Source organism: Cyprinodon tularosa, unplaced genomic scaffold (genome assembly GCF_016077235.1).
Source record: "Cyprinodon tularosa strain WSP-4 unplaced genomic scaffold, ASM1607723v1 ctg726, whole genome shotgun sequence".
In the NCBI taxonomy this organism is placed as follows: Eukaryota; Metazoa; Chordata; class Actinopteri; order Cyprinodontiformes; family Cyprinodontidae; genus Cyprinodon; species Cyprinodon tularosa.
This window is the reverse complement of record NW_024039481.1, coordinates 850,850-873,765: the sequence shown is the minus strand read 5'-3', so window position 1 is coordinate 873,765 and position 22,916 is coordinate 850,850. Positions and strand designations below refer to the sequence as shown.

Here is a 22,916-nt window from a genome sequence, read left to right as displayed (position 1 = left end):
TCTGGACTGTGGGAGGAAGGGAGTACCCAGAGAGACCCCACGCATGCACAGGGAGAAAGACTCAAGGCCAGAAATCGAACCTGGAACCTTCTTGCTGAGAGGCAGCATTGCTATCCACTGGTCCACTGAGCAGCTCACTGTAACTATCATTTAAGCCTCAATAGTCTGTCCTTTTAACCGAGCTATGTTCCCCAAGAGTCTGTGCTTTTTTTTTTTACTTGATGGACATGTTGGAAAAAAGAAATTTAAAAGAACCAATTTTATAAATTGATATATAAAATTTTCTTTTTTTCCCCCCAAATCTTGTTAACAGTATTTCTTCAATATTTTTTTTTTTTTTGGCAGCTTTTTATATTTTCAGTTTCTTTTTTTCAAATTTCTCTTTTTCAGATTCAATTTTAGCAACTGCATTCTTTTCAATCACAGAACACATTCTTTGCACTTCAAGCCAAATATCTTGGTCCATATTTGTAAAAAAAAAAATTATTTGCTAACGACCATGCAGACAAATAGAAGAACATTTTCACTCTTCAGAGGAAAAATTGCCCCCCTAGATTGAAAACTATTTGATCCGTATTTTGAAAAGACAATTTAAAGAACTCAATCTGAAAAACAAAATTTGGAAAAATATTGTTATATCTGTAAAATAAATATAAAAATGTATTAAGGAAATATAAATCTCTAAAAATACAATTTGAACATATAAAATTTATAAAAATTTACAAAATTTGTAAAAAAAAAAAAAAAAAAAGTAAAATTAGAGTAAATCTAATCCTGTCTCCTGCCACACAAACAAAATCCACTATTGTCTAATGTTTAGATCTAAGGAGAAATCCCTGAATCAGATTTCAAAACAACTAATAAATCTAATTAAATACAGACGAATACACCGTCAAAATGCCGCTCATACTCTTATGACCAGAACAAAATGTAATTGAGATTAAAAAACACTTAAAATGAGTCTTGGTGAAGAGTCAGCAGCAAAAGTTGAAAAGAACCAAACAACAAAGAAAATCAGGCATGTATTAAACCCTTTGCCTTTTCCCATATTTGCATCCATATCTGTGTGAGTTCCAGATGATGGAGGATCTTTTCTGCATCGAAAACCGATCTCAGTAAGATGCTTCAAAACAGAAATAGCAGCAGCCTTTTCAGGCCTCGTACTTTATGCAATCATCCTTTATGGTGATTTAGTGAGTGTGGGGGCTGCTGGAGGCAGATGAACACAGCAAATCCAAATCTACTGAAGTGTAATAAAAACCTCCATAGTTCCTCGCCAAAAAAACATTCTTGTTCATTTTTTAAAATCGTTTTCAATAATTCATTTGAGTTCCTGTTAAAGCTCAGACAAAAATGTGGCAGAGACATAAAATGGAGAAGAATTTAGAGGATAAATGTCTCCGTCCTGCTGCTCCTCCCACACAAAACCTCGAGCATAGGCAAAACCTAAAAATAAAGCATCCCCAGTGGGACTCAAACCCCTATCCTCTGAGTGGGAGTCAAATGCTGAACACCTTCAGAAACCCTCCTCAGGCTCACACCATCCTCATCTGGACAAAAAAAAAAAAAGGAAAATCAGATAAAAAATGATCTGGTAGGAAAATAAAAACTTTCATCCTGTAATAAAAGTGCAAAGTAGGCATAAACTGGTAACCAGTCTGTAAGGTCTAAAACTGTTAGTGTTTAAAAACTGCCCCAGTTTAGCATCACCCTGTTCCTACAGTTTAAACATTTAAGCTGCATAAAGTACTCCCTCCCCAACCTGTTGCTGTTTGTCAGGGGGTTGGATTGATATGTTAGGTGGGTTTGCTATAAGGAAAACTATGATTACAAAGTCATTAATTCAAAGATAGATGAAATAGAGTTCTCACTCTGATTGTATTCTCAGTTTTACAAAAAGGACAAATCAGTATCAATTCAATTCAGTTTATTTCTATAGCGCCAATTCACTACGTGTGTCATCTCAAAGCACATTACAATTCACCAGATCATCCAGTCAAATTGATTCAAAGTTTTCTATATAGAGAAAACCAGCTGATTGCATCGACTAATCAACTGGAAGGCAATTCCTCACACTAAGCATGCTTGTAGCGACAGTGGAGAGGAAACATTCCCTATTAACCGGAAGAAACCTCTAGCAGAACCAGGCTCAGTGTGAGCGGCCATCTGCTGAGGCCGACTGGGGTTCAAGGAGACAGAAGAAGACATAGAAAAAGAAGCAGGGATAGAAAAGGCAACTGTCAACCAGCTTTCATGTCAGAGGATGAGAGGAGCACATCCAGTCACAGTCAGAAAAACAGGACTACACTGGAAAAACGAATGAATGCAAATGAATGAAGCAGAGTGATGAAAAAGGGGTCCCTATGTCCTCCAGCAGTCTAAGCCTATAGCAGCATAACTGTAGAGATAGCTCAGGATAACCTGAGCCACTCTAACTATAAGCTTTATCAAAAAGGAAAGTTTTAAGCCTTGCCTTAAGAGTACACAGGGTGTCTGCCTTATGGACTAAAAGTGGTAGTTGGTTCCACAGGAGAGGATAACTAAAGGACTATCAGGACGAATCCTAGGAGTATACAACCTTATTTTATCATGATCAACTGGATTTAGGTCTTTTTGATAAAGGCATTTAATGCCACTACGCACCTTTAAGTACCTTAATGTCTTCCCTTATTTTACTAAATAAAGCTGCTTATATTCCTTATTCAAGTTATGTCTACATGTCTGTTTGTAGCCTATAATTATTTTACATTGTTGTAGGGCTGGGCGATATGGAAAAAATACTATATCACGATATGGATTATTTTATATCACGATAACGATATATATCACGATATACCACAACTGATGTTGCATTTTATGTTTTCATAGTCCGTCAGATGGACAGGGTTGAAAAAAATCTTTCATCGCCTATTTTTTACCCATCATCTTGTTTCCTAATATGAGAATCCCAACCCCAAACCAAGAACACCAGTTATGCAATTTGCGGCCATGACAGTGAACAGTATAGAATCTTGGCTATTGCGCTGCAGTAATTAATCATTTAATATTCATTTGTTATTGACATTTTATAAAATTCCAAGGCCAGTTTTTTCTCTTGTCTTTCACTTACCTTGTTTTCCACTAGGAGGCGCCTCGCCTATTTAAGAAGAAATGTGTCTGCACTTGTAATACATTAATTAAAATGCCCACATGTTCTACTGGATAGGAGTGTCAGTGTAGTTAAAAATGTGATCCATCATACGACCTGTACCACAATTATGGGTGTTTCAGTTGTTCTCTTTATTTTTCAGCAGTCACAAGAGAAACGTGCTGCACAGTTTAAAAACATGGAACACAACAGTACTATACAACAAACTATAACAAACAGTACACACTAATACACACAGTATGATTTACTCTAAAGGGGAAAAAGTGAATGCTACAGCACCTTTGTGTGTAAACACAACACTCACAGGTGCAGTAGCCTTCACTTTTCCCCCCTTCAGAATAAATTATAATATCAGTGAGGTCCAGTAATGGATGCGTATGCTGTAAAAGCACACAGTTCATTGGTGTAAGCATATTAGTAAAACCAATAATAGTAAAACTAGCGAACGTACAAAAGTGCATAGCAATGTCAGGCTCATACCTTGGGCGAGCATCACTCCGGTGTGGTCCTCAGGAAAGTACACGGTCTGTAGACACCGAGCGCGGAGGGTCCAGTCCGTGATAAGGATGGTGAGACTCATATAAGGCTGTGTTGCTCTACTCATCCACATGTCCGTAGTCAACGCATAATGCGTCGCACCACTGCGTACCTCTCTCTCCACTTCAGCCCGACAACTAGCATATAAGCCAGGCAGCTCCGCTTTAACGGTAAAATCTTCTTGGGTGTCCATCATTAATTTTTTTTCAAGCCAGAAAGAAATTTCACGGGCTCTCTCCATCAGTAATGTCGCAAACGTATGGTGCAAAGCCGCGTGACGTAAAGCGGTGTAGTGTCGCAAAACCACGTTCTCTACACATTATCTTTTTATTCTCTTTTTTTTTTCGTTATATACACTTAGAGTTTGCATAGCAAAAACGCAAAATGTTATATTAACAGATTATATTAAAATGTATATTAGCAGTAATAATAATAATAAAGAAGTTTATCACGATAGAAAAAATAGAGGAGAAAGGTCACGATAGACATGTTTCTCTCGTCCTCACGATATATATCGCCATATCGCCCAGCTCTACATTGTTGTAAAATCCAATTAAAGAGGAGAAATAAAAAAAAACTGTACTGAGTATAAATGAGATTAAAACAGCGGTTAATTAATAGGCCAATTGTGTGTGTCCTTTAGTTAATAAGAGGACAACATCAGGTGCCATATTATACCACCATGTGTCTCCTTGCAGTGTTAGGCAGACAGAGAGGTAGAGTGATGGCTACTTCCTGCCTGTGATCAGATTTCAGCTGCAGCCTCCGGAGATAGCCGCAGGACTGCATGTTTTCTTCCTTCTGACTCCATCAGTCTTTTTTTTTCGCTTTCTCTTTCCATCCCTTCGGTTTGTTCAAAAATATTCGTTTCGCATGCCTGCATCTAAAGATCTGATTCTTCATTCTCGTGCTTTGCTACATTTCTCTGAAATGTTTTAGTTATCCCGCATGTTTGCATGGATGTCCCAGGATAATGCATGCAGACTGAGGTTACTGTGCACATGCGTGGTTATTGTCCCATTTCAAATTCAATTCAGGTTAAAATAAAAAAATACTCCATTAAATGTAGCTCATAGGTTATTTATTAAAAAGGTGTGGTAGATGTTGATAGCTGTAGGCAGGAATGTATGGAGGATAAAAAGTGCCAAAATTAAATAAATAAATAAATAAAGCATTAAATAAATAATTAAATGTGTCAATAATTGATTAAATGTGGAATTAAATAAACAAATGTGTCATTAATTAATTAAAACCACGTCACTAATATAAAGTGCCACAATTAAATAAATAAATACAGCGATAAACAATTAATTAAATGTGTAATTCATTAAATAAATAAGGAATTAAATATATAAATGTGTCATTAATTTAATAACATATGTCTTCATTTTATTAAAAAAATATATATAATTATTTGAGTGTGCATTTAATTATTTCATGGTCCTGTGTCGCAGTGCATCGAAACCATTAAAAGAATCTGTCAAACTCACCCATCAAAGTTAGGGGGCGGTTATCTAACACCTGATTGGTCGCCCGCCCTGCACATTAAGGCGAAGCAAATCGATTACAGAGACTTGATTAACCCCGCCCCCTAACTTTGATGGGTGAGTTTGACAGATTCTTTTAATGGTTTCGATGCACTGCGACACAGGACCATGAAATAATTAAATGCACACTGAAATAATTAGATATATTTTTTTTATAAAATGAAGACGGATTTTATTAAATTAATGACACATTTATATATTTAATTCCTTATTTATTTAATGAATTACACATTTAATTAATTGTTTATCGCTGTATTTATTTATTTAATTGTGGCACTTTATAGCAGTGACGTGGTGTTAATTAATGAATGACACATTTATTTATTTAATTCCACATTTAATTAATTATTGACACATTTATTTATTTAATGCTGTATTTATTTATTTAATTTTGGCACTTTTTATCCTCCACAGGAAGGATCTTCTCTATCGTCTGTCTTACACAGGATCTGGTGAAGCTTATTGATGAAGAAACTGTTGTTTAAAAATAGTCTGAAGAGGATGCTCACTATTTTGGCAAACCAAATCATCAATAAGTTGCAAAATCTAGCAGGCTGAAATATTTAGTGCTGAAGTTTCTGAAAACATATCTAGTGATGTTATGAGATGAGCCGAGGTTTTGAGGTGTGTGTCGAGTAGTGGAGGGGACGTTTCCGCTAGGAGCGAATCAAGGCTCGCTTCATTTGGGGGGGGGAGCCAAAATAGATGACGTCCGAAGCCTTGCTACCCGGCCATACATCGTGACCGCTTCGAGAAGTGGTTTGGCTCGCCCCAAACTTCAGCAGGCATTTAAACAGCCTCAGTATTCAGGCAAGATTTGGGAGTTTGTAGGAGAGTTGCATAGATTCTAATAATAGATTGGTTGGAAAAACAATCAATCTAGTTGGTTAAAACTAGTTTGGTGAGATTAAACAGTCTGAGCAAGACACTGGTTGCAGATGTAATGGGGTTTAACAAGTGCTGCTTTCTTTAGAGCCATTATTCTGCTAGCAGAGCCAGATGTAAGTGATGGACTTTCAATCTTATGGTTACTGGTTCAAGACCCTCTTTGAAAGTTGTGATAAAACACAACTATTGTGACTAATTATTGTTGGTTTGCCGTAGTAAATATATCGATTGGGTAAAAACACTGCCAAATTAGATTGCTGGTTTAGCCAAAAGATTGGTTGAACACATAACTTCCAACCTGATGAAAACCAAAAACTATCATGTTTGAATAAAAATAATTTTGCTCATCATTGCCCAATATGCACAAACACTTTCACTTTCTGCTTGATCTTATTTCACTAAAATGGCAGAAGAACAGTGAACTTTAACTAATCTTAAGACATTTTACACACAAAAAAATCTTTAAAAAGATTTTATTATACAAACTAATCATTAACAATTTCAAAGGAACTTAAATGGGGGAAAAAAACAAGTAAACAATTACAAAAAAAAATCACAGATTATATTACTAAGTATAGTTCTGCACATCCAGGAACCTGTTTGGAAAGTTTAAGCTATTTGACGGCTGAATAACGTGTCCTATATTTGCTTTATTTTGTTTTATTTTTCACTTTTAAACTCTTAAGGTAAAATGTGTTGCTCCTTGCAACTCCCTTGATCTTCCTTTGGGTGCTGAAGTTTAGGGCGTGTTGGGTTTCTACATGGAGACAACAAGGAACTAGACTACAGCCTTAGCTAATTTGACTGCCAAAGCTTCCTGAGAGACTTCTCTAGGTTCACCACAGGGCCCATCAGTCTGCAGACGCTTTCACAAGACTGTTTCCCAGTGACACACAGAAACATGAATCTGCATTTATCGCCCTTCAGCAACACTTATGGTGCCCACAAGATGACCCAATTCTTCAGGCGGAATTTTTTTTGTACTAGCGATTACCTGACGAAACCAAACAGACAATCAGAAGTAATAGATTCTATGCAATTTATTTTTCATTTTTAAAATTTTTTCTGGAAGTGGCCATGGGGGAAAAAAAATCTAATGGACATGGAGATGGAAGGAAAAGTGACAAAGGAAGAGGGGATAAGAAATGAGGGAAGAGAGAGAGGGAGAGGAAAGGAGAAAGAATAAAAGGAAAAAGAAGAGAGAAAATACAGAATAACTCTGAGAAGTCTTCCACACCAGCAAGAAACAAGATAGAAAAGAAAAAGAAAAGCCACCACACCAAACCTAACAAAACAGAGAGTGCTCTAAATGGACACGCCATGAGTACATTAGGGATTCAACTAATGATTATTTTGCAAATTTATTAATCGGTTTCTTTTTTCTTTTTGGATTCATCGATTAAAAATCAGATAGTAAAAGGTTCCTTACAGAATTCTTTTTTAAACTAAAACTTTTCCACTTCTGTTCTGGATTGAGCATACTGACTTAAATGCAGTGGCGGCTGGCCAATAGAGGGCGCTAGGGTGCCGCCCCACCCACCCTGATTGAGACATAAAAAAATGTTTAAAAAAATATAATTTAATTTTAAATTAAAATTAAAAATATTTCAAACTATATGGGTGTCAGGACTCAGCCAACAGGGCCGTGCAGTTTCTGCCGGTTCTGCTTCTTTCTGCTTTCTCCGCAGGTGTTTGCTGTTGACAGGTGGGCAGGGCGCACGCACCTGCGGCTGGATGAGCTGCGTCTGATCGCACTATAAGAGCAGCATCCAGACAGCAGGAGGACGCCAGAGTGTTAACCGTAGTGGTACGACTAAGGCCACAGTCTCTCTACTGAGTTCTGACTTCCCTCGTTAACCCAAACCTCTGTGTTCCCCAGGTTACCTCTTGATCGCCTTTCAGAGGGTCCCACTCGTGCTGACTCCAGGTTCTGAGTTCCCACAGGGTCCTCCCTTTCTCCTGGCTCCAAGCAAGGTGCTACGAGCCACTCTGGTTTCTCCTGCTGCCCCGGATCATTGTTAAGTAAGCGCAGCTCTGTCACCCTCAAGCCCGAGCCCCACCTGTCACTGAGACACCCGCCACCAGCTCCATCGATCAGAGCCTGAGTCCGCTCCGTCCTCCCCCAGTTAGGTTGCTGCGTCCGGTGAAGTCGAACGGGTCCCGGTGCTGTGGCTTCCCCGTCGACTCCGTTGCTTCCATTTTCTCTCAATAAACAGTTAACTGATCCCTGTTGCCGTGTGTGTTCTGCATGTGGGCTAAATACGTTCAGCCGAACATGACAATGAATATATATTTTTTAGATGTGAGAAATAAATATTTATTCTTTAATGACTAGTATAGCATCATTCCATTTTTCGTTAGATTGGTGATGTATTTCCACCCTAGGGCACCAAAATCTTTGCCCGTAGACTCTCGTTAAAAGCTGCACATGTGCAACAGCTCGAGTGACAGGAAGTGTATTTGCTCACCACTTCCCGCCAAAGCGCAGAGGTTTTGCGGGTGATTGACAGGTCGAGTCGCGGGAGTTGGAGACGCATTGGGGTGGGGTGTGTGTGGGGGGGGGGGGGGGCCTTGATGCACAATTCTATTAACTATAGAAGCATGAACAATCTGGGATTCACATGGAAAATAATATAATACAGTGTACTTTTTCTAGTTTAATTTGCATAGTTGCTTTTAAATAAACACATTCTTAGAAAATAAAAAAGTTCTTATATATTAAACATATAAAGGTGACTAATAGCTTCTCCATTATGAAACAGGAACATAATTTTTTTTGGGTTTTGTGACACTATATTGGACCATGCTGAACAGATATTTACCTTCACAAAGCTACTGAAGGACAGGATTTATGTACAAAAATAAACCTTTACATGAAATTATGTTTTGTTTTCATAAAACGTTTTTTATATTTTTTTTTGTTATTGGCATTCATATAAATATACTGGTGTGATAACTTATTATACCTTTAATTGGTTTTTGGTAAACGTCTATTTTGAATTTATAGCGCCCCCTGGAGAAAACTCCACCAGCCGCCACTGCTTAAATGCAATTCTGATATAAATCCTGCTCTAAGTTGGTCTCTCTGTTAGCTAAAGGCATGTTTTACAGTCTCTATACTCCAGTTAACAATTAATCAATTACTAAATTAATTGACAGTTATTTCAATAATCGATTAATGGCCATTAATCCGATTAATTGTTTGAGCCCTAAAGTACATGTAAATAAACCTACAAAGATTACACAATGTTATTCAGAGTTACATGTAGTTAAAGCTGCAGCTTTAAGCATACCTGTGTATCTCTGAACACATGAGTAATAAAATGTGGGAGAAGCGTCCATCTCAACACTAAAGGTGGTTAAGTACATGAGAAAGTTTAAGTATTTAGCATTTAAGTTTGTTTAGCTAAAAAAATTCTTCAAATAAGACATTTTGATCTGTTTTCTAACTTCTCATCTACCTGTAAACATCCCTCCCATCACCTTGGTTTTCTTCTGCCCTTTCAGCCTCAGCTTCTCAGATTACTTGCTGAGTCACTGAATAGCCATCAGTGTAAATTTGCCTATATTTATATTGTGAACAGCCTCAGACAAAACACAGCATGAATAAAGGAGAGAACATTGTAGGGCTGTTGGCTCAGTGTCGTCATACGCTGTAAAATTTGAATCCCGGCTGACTCAGCTCTCCTTTCACTTGCAAACTCACTTTGTACCTTTGACTGTGCTCAGATTTCCGTTTCGCCGTCTGTCTCCTGCTGTCTTCAACAAACGCCCTCTCACTAAGTGCTCTCTCTGCCTTTACACACATTCGCAACGGTTAAATCCATTACTTTCATGCATTAGTGGCCTCTCCACCTTCTCCTTCTTTGAGGCCTGCAGCTCATAATGATCACCGCTTCTGATTGATTTAGAGTAAAGATCATTTTGTGTAAAGGAGTTTGATTGAACGTCTCTTTTTTGCTGACAAATTCATTGTCGTCGTATGAAATATGAAAGAGATACTGATGTTTTTAACATGATGACTTCTCTGTTTTATAATGTTTGTCTTCTGTTTTTCCACTTTACAGAAGAATTAATGATGTGCTGAGAATCAAACAATGATGATTGGAAATTGATTATTTCTTTGTCTAAGAGAAAAAAAGTGTTTGACCAGTTTATAATTTCACAGAAAAAATATTCAAAGGTTACACACATCCATCCAGCCATCTAATTTCCGTTACACTTATCCCTGCTGGGGTCGCGAGGGGTGTTGTCTACAGGCGAGAGGCGGGGTAACTTTACACTCAAGAAAGTTTTACTTATTTTTTGCTGTTATTTTTGTGGTTACAGGCTGTTTTTCGCATGTCTGGTGTACTTGGGGAAATATTTTTGGTCAGAAGCTGTTAAAGGAGGAGGTTTTTTTTCCGGGTGGATCATCTGAATAAGTGGTCCTCTTAACTGTCAATCATTCTGCTGATATGTTTATGTAAGGCCGTCCTACGTGCTCATCCCCATTTTCACCTAACCCTATGAGGAGAAATAGCTCCGCTCTCGAACACTGATGAGAAAACGGATTGAAATATGAACAAAAAGGGAACTTTTACACATATTCTTATGTTTTGATATTTCTTATGCATAGATGCCCAAAAATTGAGAGTTAAAGTGGACATATAAATATGAGTTTTACTTGTATGGAGACATGTTTTAGTCAATGTGCTACAGTCAGTGTGTGATGAATATATTCTCTGCTCAGTGGATGCATTTCCCTTATCAACAAATTTCACCTATCAACATCATTCTATATCATTTCTGAAAAAAACATTAAGAAAATGTTTAAAAGTTCCCTTTTCATTCATATTTCATTCAACCCGGGTACAGGGTTGTGTATGTGCATTTTTTTTTTAAGTGGAGAGGGCCTTGAGATTACATGTGTTGTGAATTGGCACTATATAAATAAAACAAATTGAATTGAGGGCAGGTTTTTCCAAGAATGTGCAAAAAAATCCCCCACTATTATTGTTTTTTTTTTTTTTACTAGCTTTTATTGTCATTAAAAATAATAATACATTTTATTTAACAGCGCCTTTCTTGACACTCAAGGTCACTTTACAAATAATACAAAAAAATAAATAAAAAGAGATGAAAATACAGATACACTACACTGTCACAAGTACAAAGCAGCTAAATCAACTCTCTGAATTTAACCCATCCCTTTGGGGATGCAGTGGGTTGCCATTGTGCAGTGCCTGGGGAGCAGCGTGGGGGTTAAGGGTCTTTTTCCACAAGGACGCACAGTTGCAGTGGGGCTTGAACTCAGAACCTCTGGAATTTAAGCCCAATGCCATAACCACTATGCCGCCACTCCCCACTTTAATGTCAAGGGTGGTAGACACAAGAGTGATCTAAAACTTATCACTGATGTTTGATTGCTGGCCGCATATTGGACCATCATCTACACTATATTGCCAAAAGTATTTGCTCACCCATCCAAATTATTGGAATCAGGTGTTCCAATCACTTCCATGGCCACAGGTGTATAAATTCAAGCACCTAGGCATGCAGACTGTTTTTACAAACATTTGTGAAAGAATGGGTCGCTCTCAGGAGCTCAGTGAATTCCAGCGTGGAACTGTGATAGGATGCCACCTGTGCAACAAATCCAGTCGTGAAATTTCCTCGCTCCTAAATATTCCACAGTCAACTGTCAGCTGTATTATAAGAAAATGGAAGTGTTTGGGAACGACAGCAACTCAGCCACGAAGTGGTAGGCCACGTAAACTGACGGAGCGGGGTCAGCGGATGCTGACGCGCATAGTGCGAAGAGGTCGCCAACTTTCTGCAGAGTCAATCACTACAGACCTCCAAACTTCATGTGGCCTTCAGATTAGCTCAAGAACAGTGCGCAGAGAGCTTCATGGAATGGGTTTCCATGGTCGAGCAGCTGCATCCAAGCCATACATCACCAAGTGCAATGCAAAGCGTCGGATGCGGTGGTGTAAAGCACGCCGCCACTGGACTCTAGAGCAGTGGAGACGCGTTCTCTGGAGTGACGAATCGCGCTTCTCCATCTGGCAATCTGATGGACGGGTCTGGGTTTGGCGGTTGCCAGGAGAACGGTACTTGTCTGACTGCATTGTGCCAAGTGTAAAGTTTGGTGGAGGGGGGATTATGGCGTGGGGTTGTTTTTCAGGAGCTGGGCTTGGCCCCTTAGTTCCAGTGAAAGGAACTCTGAATGCTTCAGCATACCAAGACATTTTGGACAATTCCATGCTCCCAACTTTGTGGGAACAGTTTGGAGCTGGCCCCTTCCTCTTCCAACATGACTGTGCACCAGTGCACAAAGCAAGGTCCATAAAGACATGGATGACAGAGTCTGGTGTGGATGAACTTGACTGGCCTGCACAGAGTCCTGACCTCAACCCGATAGAACACCTTTGGGATGAATTAGAGCGGAGACTGAGAGCCAGGCCTTCTCGTCCAACATCAGTGTGCGACCTCACAAATGCGCTTCTGGAAGAATGGTCAAAAATTCCCATAAACACACTCCTAAACCTTGTGGACAGCCTTCCCAGAAGAGTTGAAGCTGTTCTAGCTGCAAAGGGTGGACCGACGTCATATTGAACCCTATGGATTAGGAACGGGATGTCACTTAAGCTCATATGTGAGTCAAGGCAGGTGAGCAAATACTTTTGGCAATATAGTGTATGTAGTTAAGAGCAACAGGAACTTGGAAAGTTTCAAGGCGAAATAGGATAGTTTATCTCTTTGTTAAAGTCGTAGGGAAGCGGCCGTTCCAAGGGTTGCATTTCCGAATTCTCCCAAGTGGTGCCCGACTTTACACGAGTGAATAAATTGAATGTGATTGGTCGTTTATCAAGAGGTCGGGATTGTTGTGGTGGAAGGTTCGCAAGCAAGTTTGGTTGTGCCCGGTTTGTCGGAAGCATCTTGCTAACCAGTTAGCAACTTAGTGCTAGTAGGTTCCCAATGGGAAATTCCTTTGGGACCAAGTAGCACTAAATTGGTGACTTAGAAACGACACTGTCAAGGAACGCTATGGACAGAGGAAACATGCAAGAGGAGGAGGGTTTTGTGTCGGAGGTTGTGGATGAGTCTCCTCCGTCATGCATTTTTTATTTAGAGGAGGAAAGCAGGGATGAAGATGTTGTTGAAGAGGACACCAGGGCGGCAGAAGCTTGGTTTAGTGTAGAAGGCTTCCAGCCGTACATGTTTGAGCCCTTGCCTCGCAACGCTGCCAGTTCTGTTAGCTCTACACCTGCTGAAGACACAGACGTCCAGCCCCGTGAACACTGGGACGGAACTCAATGGGAAAGGGAATTATTCTTATTTCTTATTTCAAACGTTGCGTATATTAGCTGCGACATATGAATCAAGATACTATGACTGAAAAAATTTGATTGAAAGATGACCAGTGATATATGATTGGCTGAATTTAGGTGTTCAGGCTGATGTATAACTAACTGGCCTGCATAAGATAACAAAAAATAAAACATAGATTTTAAAACAGGATTTTTTTTTAAATAGGAATTTTCTAACTTTTGGGACAATATCTGATAAAGAGTACATTTATATACATGTTTAAGCCAGAATGATTTTAAATTTAAATATGACTTCCTTACAACTTTAATAAAGTAAAATTCAGCCTATTCCTTTTTTAAAGAAACACATAAATGTAAAAAATAAAAAAAAAAATTGAAAAAAAAATTTAAAGAAAGATATAAATCTGAGAAAACAGCAAAGTTACTTAAAATCTCTTATGACCAAAATGTTTTTGAGGGTTGAAATTCTGGATCGCATTTTTTTCCCCAAGTATAATTCAGAAAAGGAGCAATCTTTCACCCAATATTGTAGTTTAGAAATGGGCTTTGAAATAGTTTTACTCTGGGATGTAGTTACAAAAATGTTTGTTTACAGACCCCCAAAACGTAAGTTCTTCTGGATGATATACGGGTTTGAAAACTATTTTTAGCATTTGGGCAGAAGCTTGTGTTTGTCTGCATGGGATTCAAAAATATTATTCAGGAACTTCTAAAAAAAAACGTATGTCCAATTTGCAAATCAATGCTGTTGCCAAGTATTAGTGGAGAGGAATTTTTATACCCGTTGAAAGATGGATCAATACTTGAGTGCAATGAGCAGATAATTTCCATTAATACAGACAGGTCTGCATCAGTAACATTGCAAACACGTCTGAGGAAGTGTAACTTTATTTAAGACTCTCCATTAGAAAAACCCATTTTCTTCAACAAACCTCCTTTTTTAGCTGCAATAGTGCACGCATTGATTTAAAAACCCCTCTGAGTTTGGGTGAGTATGAAAAGGGCAAAGTGGGGTGGTTGTTTTACGGGGGGGATAAGTAGGTCAGATAGTGATTTGGGTCAGAGCATCCAGAGATTAACCTTTACTCCCTTCTACTCTCCCATCTTCCCAGCCTCCCTTTTACTGTATAAGTGCATTTCCGTGTGAGTAAAGCAGCCGGGCGTGTGGGGAAATGTGTTGCCAGGGTTTAACATGTTGTATGGCTCTCTCTGAGGAAGACCCAGGAAACGCAGAGTGGAAAGAGAAGAAAAACTCAGTCTGAGCGAAGAAGCTATGAGAAAATTAACAACATGTAACTGAGAAATACGATATAAAAGACAGAAGACTGGTTGAGAGTGGGCAGACATTTTTGCTTCTATAGCTACTGCATTGTAAATAGAGGCTAAAAATAGAAAGGAAGAGGCAGAGCTCTTCTGACCAGCGGAGAGTGAAGACAGAGGAAGAAAGATGGGGCTTCTCTTCATTAAACCGGCAAGGAGATGATTTCAAGGACTGAAACTTCATGATGCTTGGAGATGGTGTTTAAGCTTTGAAAATCAGCATATCTCTTTCAGCCCTTCAGAGGGCTGGAAGCACCTGTGACCAAAACAGATGATGTCATACCAGTCTGCATTTGAACACATCTGGTCAATAATATCTAATCAATACAGAATTAGCCTGGATGGAAATATGTGTCTATGCTGGGCTCCGGTACACTGCAAGGGACAACAGACTAATGTGTAAAACAAAACAGCCTCATTTAGGCTTAAAAGTGTGCTACAACTCATATTAGGACAAGATAAAACGAGACCTGCTACCATTAATAACATATTTCTTGCATTTATAATATAAGAAAACAACTGCAGAAGGAGCCTAATTCCTAAAAAGACAACTTGAAAAATATCCTTAATACCAATGGCACAACAAAACCTCTTCATACGGACACATGCAGTGTCATGAAATATGTTTTAAAGTATCCTGAAAACAAACTGTTCGACAGAACAACTTAATCAGACTCCTTCATGCTATGATGAAACAAAAAACCCTTAAAAAGATCTAAGGACCTCGAATCTAACAACATTGCTTCAAAAAGAACTCTATATACCTGCGGAATAACAAAAATAAACTCCTTTAGAATCTTAAATGCTACAATAAATAAAAAAAACCTGCAATGTAACAAAACACTTCAAAAGGACCCAAATATATACAATGTAACAAAACATCTTTAAAGGGACCTAAAACACCTAAATTGTGAAAAAAGAAATGACCTCATATGCCTACATAGTAGCAAAACGTCTTCGGGAAGACCCATATTTACAGAGAAACACAACAATTTCATTTGGACACTAAACACTACAGTGAAATACACCTTAAAAGATCCCAAATACCTTAAACATTTAAAAAAAATATCTTCAACCTACAATGTAACAAAAATGACTCTATATATCTATATAGTAACAAAACATCTTTGCAGACACCCGTACCTACAGTGTAACAGACCCTACAATGAAACAAAAACCTTTATAGGACCTGAAATAACTAAAATCCAACAACATTTGTTCAAAAAGAATCCCATGTACAGTATCTAAAGTGTAACAAAATAAATTCCCTTTGAACTCAAAAATCCTAACTGAAACACAAAACTTCAAAGGTAATGTAGTAAAAATGACCCTACCTGCCTGCATAGTAGCAAAACAAAACAAAAACTAAAGAGTAACAGAAAAACTTTACAAAAACCCTTAATGCTACGATGAAACAAACAACTTTAAAGGTCCTGAAAGACCTAAAATGTAACAAAACATCACCAGAAAACAACCAAACATACAGTACAATGTAAAAGAACAACTTAACCCTACATGAAACAGAGCTTTAAAATGACTTAAACATCTAGTCTGACAAAACGGATGCAAAAAAATCTTATAGTTTATCAGAAAAACTTCTTTGAAACACAAAACTCCAAGAAGAACCTCAAATGTAACAAAGCATCTTCAAGGAGACAAACAAATGAAAAAGGACCCTAAAAGCCTGCAATGAAATTAAAACATAAGGCATCTAAATGTGCACAATGGAACCAAAAAGCTTTATCAAAACCCTAAATACTGACTTTTTAAAAAATGACTTTAATGAAACAGAAATGCTGTAAAAATCTGAACCAAAACATGGAAAAAATATCTTTAAACTGACTCTAAAACATAAAGTCATGTTACCAAATATATTAGAAATGTCAGCACAGGATGAGAAACAAAAAATAAACAAAGGCTAAACCTACTTGTGGAGTTCTAAATTGCATGTAAATATTGTAGTAAATGCAATATAAATGTATCAATTTAGGTACTCAACATTTTCCCATGGAACCAATTCTCTATTTGTATTAAATAATCGAAATTGTAAAGGTCAAACTGAATTTCTTTATCGAACCCAGTTGCAAAAAACAAATTGAATGAAAAACATTGTTTGACTTTTTTAGTGTATGATTTGTAATCTTACAGAAAACTTTGTCTGTGTTCGCTGAATGTATCTATGAAAAGGTGTCCTTATATCCTTATAATTCGTCGGACTGGGAATGTTTGGCCCTCGTATTCTTCCATCTACACCGGCCCACTTATGGACTCCATCCCCCATTCTACCGATCTATCTTCTTGCATCACACAACAACCATCACCAAGACTTCTATAATGCGGTTTTACTGGCTTTGGTTAGTAACACGGACGCGACAGTGACTGCTGTTGCATAACGTCCACACTCACCACATCAGCAGGGTTGCCAGATGTCATTGACTCACGTTTTCCAGCCCAAAAACGTTCATAAACCACCTGGATATACGAAATCTCGCCCAATTTGAACCAAAGTCTATTGATCTCTTAGGCCATAAACCTAAAGAAAAACATTTTTTACCCATATAAGGCCGTCCTAAACTGCCAGGTTGGGAAACATCCCAACCTGGCAACAATGCATGTAAGACGGGAAACGTTAGCCTTTAGATGCAAAACCACATCATGCACCGCAACATATTTTTGCAAAATATTCACACATAAATTCGTCAAATATAAGAGGAACATCATAGTTTGGTTTAAAGAAAGCATTTTAGTTTTATTATAATTCAGTTTGTTGCAAAGATTTTACAGTTTGAAGAAATAGAAAATTACACCATATGCCAACCGTCACAAGGATGTGCATGACAAGGAAGGGCTATATATACTGCATGCATCATTTAGGAAGTCCTTGAGTAATTTACTGGTACAGGTAGGAGCTTCGGCCAGAGAGGAAGCGTTGGGGCCGCTATGATTTAAGGAGGACCAGTCCTCGCACGCTGAAACTAGGACCGGCCCACTAGGCACATGCCTGGTATCACAGATTACCAGTCCAAACCTGTCCAGGGGTTTATAGCACTGACCAAACTTACATTGAAAAAATAATGCAACAGCTTTCGGCATTAATTTAATCATATTTAGTTACTTTCACGCAATTTATATTCCTGCTAACATGAAACAATTGTGTGAAAGAAACTAAATATGAATAAGTAAATGCCAAAAATTGTTGTATTATATTTTTCAGTGTAGCATCTAGGTGCTTCTGGATTATTTTAAATATACCTTTAAAGTACAAAGATTAGGATATCTTTCTTTGTGTTATGTGTGAAGCAATTATACACTTGAATGACAACTTGATTCATTAAAATTTGTGTTTAAAAAAGGAATATGCTCACTTTTTCTTAATTATCTTTAATGTATTAAGTAAAATAAAAAGGTTGTAAGCAGTTTTTAAATCTGTGGCAAACTCCATAACTTGACTTTGAGCTCAATAAAATGTGTCACACCAGCCTTAATTCTATTCCAATAGTTTGTTTTATCGTTTGGATCATGTCTACAAGTACAACTACACACAGATGCACCAGAGAGGAAATAGAGGAGAGGAACAACAGAAGATGAATGCAAGTTTTATGCAACAACCTTGGGTTCTTATAGAAACCACAGAAAAGGAAGTAAATTGTGCTACAATAGATCAGGTCCCTTAGAAAGTAGATTTCATGCCTAAATAATCATAAAATCCTGCGCAGAGTGCGTCAGGTTGCCTTCAAACCAAACATGGAGCAAAAACTGAACTCCAACATCACAGTTCATGCTAAATTTCTCCTTTGTGCTGAAAAAATAGTAGAGGATTTTTGATTGAAAATGATGAAGGTTAACAGAGGTAGTCGCATATCTTACCTCACTGATGCGCCGCTGTTGCTCTGCTCTGCAAGTGTGAAGATGCAGTTGAACACTGCAGCACCGCAGACCGACCGACAGCCGCTTCAAATTTCCCGTCCGGCCCAGAAGGAGCGCCCCTCGCGTGCGTGCGCCTTAATTGATCTGCGTGCGCGCGGGGTCCGCCGAGAGACAGATGAAGGATAAAATCCGCAGGATTCTGAGTGGAAACGGGTGGCGAGCAGCTGTGAGGGTGTCTGGAAGAGGCTGGCACCACAGCTGCTTGTTTTTCAGGTTCCTGTTGATGCTGAGGCGGTGAGGGGGGAAGTTAAAGAAGTGGTGCGCCTCGGTGCTCGCTCTGCTGTGGACTCTCTACCGGGAGGGATCCTCCTATATGAGCGTCTGAGAGGGGGAGGGGGGAGGCAGTGGGAGTGTGCGTGTGTGGTCCCTGAGGATGGGTGGAGAGTGGACCGGCTTCACCCATTTAAAGGACAGAAAGCCCTTAAACTGTCTGCACTCTCCTCCTGGTTGCCCGCAGAACGGTGTGGACACCAGTTTTACCCTCATATGTCGAGAGAATAAAGGGGGGTGCTGAACATAGCAAGCAATTTTACAGTAAACCTGTCTTATTTTGTCACTAATTAGAATATAGGAGATCGGTGTTGGTTCTCACTCATCACATCTGAGCCAGAAGGAGCAGTGGAAAATAATCTGGACTTAAACTTTAGACTAGATCAAAGTTAACTGGTCATTTTATTTAATGAGAAGACATTCAGCATTTTTTGAAAGCCCAGTTCTGCCATTTGAACGAGAAAAAGGGCATTTCATAGGGTTATCAAAGAATTGTACTCTGAAAAGTATAATTAATAGCTGGACCTTTGTGGCCCACTGTTAAAAATGGGTGCTAAAGTATTCTCTCAGGAGCCTAAACGCCTCCTCAAGTTCCCTCTTGAGAGCCAAATCGTATGTTTATGTGCCCTCTCGGGAGCCAAGATTGTCATGATGTATTTAAGAGATCTGACCCACATACAGAAAACCACTCAGAGAAACCAGAGAAAAGTTTAACAGGTTTATTGAGGGGTTCAAAGTAGAGTCCTGCACGGGTCGAGTTTTACCAACCTGCAACCGCCCGAACCCGTTAGGATGACTACCGAACCCGACCCGTCACCCGCGGATATCTTCAATTCAAATCCGAACCCGACCAGTTGATATTTAACCCACAACCCGACCCGTTAACACATCAAGTAATAGGCTATAGTACGCTGCGCTGCAGAACAGCGCCATTAACACTGCAGTAGACGTGTATGCACTGACTGCGGCCTTTTTGGAAGGAAGCCCACACTGCCGGCAAGGCTTTGAGCTACAACAAGGGTGACCCTAGTGCCTGATTAATATAACATTTCTGATGTCCATAACAACACACACGCATAAAAAAAAAATCACCAACTACTCGCCCGCACTAAAAAAAATATCTGCCTGACTTTATTTTTATTTATGTATTTTTCACCCGCAAAAGAGCATTTTAGCGGGTGACCCGTCGGGGACCCGCGGGTACCCGACCCATTGCAGGACTCTAGTTCAAAGGGTTGGTTTCGGGAAACTCAGAGAGCTGGTGAACCGGAACTGGAAGTGAGAAGGGAAGTTCACAGAGGTTAGTTCAGGGTCCGTGGGAACTTTGAACGACGTCTTGCAAACACAGGGGCAAGGTTTCTTCCCTGAATCCAGTCAGTGTGGGTTTTTCCAGAGATTAAGAGGCTCATTGGAGGGCGGACAGGTCTTTGGTTTGGTTGGTTCCTGAAGTGCATCCTGAAGTGAATCCCCTGCTCAGTGTGAAGCACAAGCGATCCTTCGAGGGGGAGAAGGCCAAACATCCAGAATTCAGGATGACTTCCTGCCAAAAGGCAAAGACAAAAAATCACGTTAGGCTCAGAGAAACAAAAACTCAGATAGACTCAGCTAAACTCATCTTGGCTAGAGTACCCAAAACTAGCAAACACTCTGGCGTCGAAGTAGTGACAGTCCACCGCTTAAGAAGTCCTCAATAACAAGCCAACCAGCCGCAGGTGTGTGGGAGGACCAACAAGAACAGGGCGCCACCTGGTGGTGAAGGGGAAAAACAAAAGCACAACCCACACAGACTGGATTCCTAACAAAGATATTTGTTAAAGTGCTCTTTAATAGTGTTTAATTCATATATTCTTTGATTCTGTTGTGAAAGCATGTTCAATGTTGAGACTGGAAAAAGGGGGGTTTTCATGTTAACATGTTTTATGCCTTTAATTATTGTATTTAATTATTTTGCATTTTTCTATTCCCATGGTATCAAAAATGGTGTGGTGTATCATATTTTTCCTGGGTATCAGTAATGAGTTTAGAATTTGGTATTGTGAGGATATCTGGTTCTGACGTGACGACAAAGCTGCATGACGCTGGAGAAGCGCAACAGTAGCATAACTGCGGTAGCAGCAGCTTTTAATGGAGCGCTCCATGGAAAGTTTAAGTGTTCTTTTTCTGTTGCTGTTGTTCAATAAAAGTAAGTTTTAAGATAATTTGAGGCGAGAATATTATACTTTAAAGTAGGGGTGCACGATATTGGGAGTTTGGCCGATATCCGATATGCCGATATTTTAAAACTCATGTAGCCGATAACCGATATCGATACCGATGTTAAAGCTGGACAAAAATAAGTAGTCATTGAAAATAGCAGTTTTGTTATCCATTTCTGACACTTTGAAAAATAATATACTCAAATATATTTTCATATGCTGATATCAAATTGATTTTTAAAAACGCGGTATCGATCTATTTTACTTTCAAAATCTCGTGAAATTTCATCGTTCTGTTACAAACTCTCGTGATATTTTGCAAATTCTTGTGAGATTTTGTTAGTAAAATAGATCGATACGACGTCAATATATCAACATATAAAAATATGGCAAAATTTCGTGAATTTTCCGGGGATTTCGTAGCATAACGATGACATAAAACAATATTTCATTAGTAAAAGAGATTGATATGGTGTTTTTAAATGGCAATATATCAGCATATGAAGATATTGTGATATTTTAATGTATCAATATTTTTTCTCTCGTCTTTAGAAGTTTTTAAGTCTGTAAAAAAGAAGTTTTTGAGGAAGAAGAAGTAGTAATTTTTTTTTTTTTTTTAGACTTTAGAAACTCAGAAGCTGATCAAATATCGGGTTAAATATCGGTGGGGTGGCCGATGTCTGATATTCAGTTTTAAGGCCGATACAGGCCGATACCGATAGGGGGCCGATTATATCGTGCATCCCGACTTTAAAGTGTCACCATATGGTCCATTTAGCGATTTAATGCGTAATTAAAAAAGACATTTCTGAAGTTGAGAGGATCGCAAGGCTAACAGCAGCCAGGGCTAACCGCAGCCCGTCTGCAGCGGCCCTCTCTCTGCATAGTCATGTTTGACGGTCCGCTGGTTCTGATGGCTATTTTTTACTCAGCTTTGGAATCAGTTTTGGAAGGATTGGACTTGGGGTTTTCGTTTAAACATGAGCAGGAAGAGGCTCTACGCTCATTCATTTCTGAGAAGGACGTATTTGCCGTTTTACCGACAGGCTGTTTGTTTACACTCCTCCACCAGCTTTCTGTTGTGCTAACTATATCACAGTCAGTTGCGCTCATTGGTCAGAGCGTTGGCCAATAGGCACAGACATGGTTTTTAAAAACAATGGGTCGTTTTCATCAAAAAAATCTTCTAATGTCTCATTCATCGGGGTCAGACTACATTACACATTTAATATCACATTTAGTCTGGTTTACCAGGCTAAGATGTTGGAGATTGGCCTATTTTTCAGTGTAGTCCTGTTTCTCTGACTGTGACTGGCTGGATGTGCTCTCTTCATCCTCTGTCATGGGAGCTGGCTCAGAGCTCATCTGCCTGGCTGTGTGTTTCCTGGATGGGGCCGCCTGTGGAGCTGGTTCACAGTTGCTTTTTGTATCTCTGCTTCTGTCTCCTTGAACCCCAGTCGGCCTCAGCAGATGACCGCTCACACTGAGCCTGGTTCTGCTGGAGGTTTCTTCCTGTTTTTCCTCTCCACTGTCGCTACAAGCATGCTTAGTGTGAGGGATTACCTTCGAGTCAATGATTCTAAAGTCATAATTCTATGATACAAAGCCATTTCATGGACTTTTAAGTCATTAATTATGATATTCAGTATCATAAGAACACTATCAAGGCCTGTTGACAACGCACCTTAGCGCACATTTCCTCTTTAATAAGCATCTAATAACCATGTAACATGCGGGCTAAGCCTGCCAACGGTGCTTTCATCATTAT

At 39.0% G+C, this 22,916-nt stretch overlaps 1 protein-coding gene across 1 annotated transcript in view; it reads right to left on the bottom strand.

Moving 5' to 3' along the window:
- Positions 1–18,988, bottom strand: part of gng13b (guanine nucleotide binding protein (G protein), gamma 13b) — a 30,188-nt gene extending 11,200 nt beyond the window's left edge. The window contains exon 1 of the mRNA XM_038269241.1: positions 18,624–18,988. The gene's annotated coding sequence lies outside the window, so the exon portion shown is untranslated. The remainder of the gene's footprint in view (positions 1–18,623) is intronic.
- Positions 18,989–22,916: the final 3,928 nt, after the last annotated feature.